Below are 2,682 nucleotides of genomic sequence, written 5' to 3' on the forward strand. Positions count from 1 at the left end.
GGGGGCTTCTTCCTGCTTTCCCTTTCGCCTCCCTGCATTGTGCCTACATATGCAAATTAACCGCCATCTTGTTGGCAGTTAATTTGCATATAGCCCTGATTAGCCAATGAAAAGGGTAGCGTCGTACGCCAATTACCATTTTTCTCTTTTATTAGTGTAGATAAGGATCTTGGCTTTTCTCTATGTTGAGTTTCCTGTGCTTGCAGGAAATCCAGAAGTATTGAGTGGGCCATTGTATAAAGCTACTCATGAATGAAGCTCAGGAAAATAACAGGAAGGGAGATAAAGCAATTTAGTCATCAGTTTATGTGTTGAGATGAAAGTCATAAGTGTGGATGAGATTACTGACTATAAGTAGAGGAAGAAAAGATGAGGGCCTAAGATGGAATCCTTAAGAACACCAGCACTTTATAGAAAGTTAGCACAAGGAGGAGGAAGAAGAGAAGAGGAGGAGGGGGGGCGGGGGGAAGGAGGAGGGAAAAAGAAGGAGGAGGAGGAAATGGAGGAGAATTCTCAAAAACAATTAAATAAGAGAAAACAGAATGATAGCTAGAAACCAGAAGACAGTGGTTTTTTTCAGAAGCAAGAGAAGAATGTCTTCCAAGATGGAACATGAAGTTAACAGAATTGAATGTAGCAAAGGTCAATATTGAAAAGTCACTTAGTTTTAATATCAAGTCAATTTTATGATCACAACAAAAGCAGTTTGGGGAATTGGTGGGGTTGAAGTCAAATTGTGATGGGTTTTGAAATGAACTATAGGGAGAAGAATAAATAAACAAAAAGAATTGTAGGAAGTTTGTTTCCGAAGAGGTAAATGGATGGAGAGGGATAGGCTGTTAGCTGAAGGAAGACATTGGGATCTAAATAAGTGTTTGTTTTATACTTTTAAGATGAACAGTATGTTTAAATTCTGGTCAGAAGATGCCTATAGAGGAAAATTGGATTTTAGGAATGATGGAAGAGAATGAAAGAAGATGACATCCCAAAAAACTAGTAAAGAAATTAGATTAAAGTAATACTTGACAACCACTTTAACAGAGACTGAGAATAATCTGCAACAAGTTTTGAAAAAATTGACACAGGAAGCAAGTAATTGGACCCATTGGTAAAGTATAGTAGGTGACTTCAAAGGAGATTCATAGACTCCAATAGAAGAATAAACCAGTAAGAGGCTGGCCAGGTCCCTATGCATTTTTAGGCTTTTATTGGGTACCCAGATGGTTAATAAATATTTGTTTTCCTATTTTCATAGTCTCAGGTAAATAATTTCTTTTCAGTAACTGAAGGGACTGTACTACCCCTGACTATTAGGGTCAATATTTGGGTGTCCAGAGAAGACCAAATCAAATGAGCAGGCTACTTATAGAATTTTATTTTAATAGATCTGTTTTCTGCCACATGCTTCACTATGACTTCAGAATATTCCTGAACAACATAAATCACAAATTTCTTTACTTGCTGGAAGCAAGCCTAATTCCTAAAATAGAAATAACAATATCACCATTTGAGAAAAAAAAAATTAACAAGCAAATCCCGTCTGGAGGAACATGCTGACAGAAATGTTTTCATATTAACATGTAAATCGTCAAGACTCATCACATGTAAATGGCTCTATTGCTATCATTTCCTGTTTGACAATGAAATGAAGGGAAATTTTAGAAAGAGGACTCTGCGAAACTTAAAATAAGGAAGTAGAGTATTATAAGAAGCTGGAGGCATTGAGAAGAGCATATCCAATCTTCATCAACTACTTTCCATCTTTTAATAACAGGATATGACACAGGAGGTAGATGGGACCTAGGAGCCTAAGGGGAAAGAATATTATTACCATTATGAAGCAAAAAGGAGAAGTACAGATGGGGAAGACACTTTGCAGACTCCAATTTTACACAGAGCTGCATGTGCAAGGGGGAAGTAAAGTTGTTAAGATATTTATTTTTATTGTTATAATTATGCATACTAACTTTAATGTGAGTATTGATCACCATCACTTTTTAAAATGCATCAACATTTTGTAAGCATGGCTGCATTTAATAAAGGAAGTCTTTCTTTGTTTTATTAATAAATCTTTATTGTTCAGATTATTACAGTTCTTCTCCCTCCTCCCCCCCTGCATAGCTTCCTTCCACCCAATTCCTACCCCACTCCATGCCCTTACCCTCCAACTGACCTCATCCATAGGTGTAAGATTTTTGTCCAGTCTCTTCCCGCACCTCCCACACCCCCTGCCCCCAAGAATTGTCAGTCCCTTCCCTTTCTATGCCCCTGATTCTATTATATTCACCAGTTTATTCTGTTCATCAGATTTTTTATTCACTTGATTTTTTAGATTCACTTGATAGATATGTATTTTTTGTTGTTCATGATTTGTATCTTTACCTTTTTCTTCTTCCTCTTCTGAAAGAATATCTTTCAGCATTTCATATAATTCTGGTTTGGTGGTGATGAACTCCTTTAGCTTTTCCATATCTGTGAAGCCCTTTATCTGACCTTTAATTGTGAATGATAGCTTTGCTGGATAAAGTAATCTTGGTTGTAGGTTCTTGGTATTCATCACTTTGAACATTTCTTGCCGCTCCCTTCTGTCATGCAAAGTTTCTGTTGAGAAATCAGCTTACAGTCGTATGGGTATTCCCTCGTAGGTAACTGAGTTTCTTTCTCTTGCTGCTTTTACGCTTC

Source organism: Myotis davidii, unplaced genomic scaffold (genome assembly GCF_000327345.1).
Source record: "Myotis davidii unplaced genomic scaffold, ASM32734v1 scaffold130, whole genome shotgun sequence".
NCBI classification, from domain to species: Eukaryota; Metazoa; Chordata; class Mammalia; order Chiroptera; family Vespertilionidae; genus Myotis; species Myotis davidii.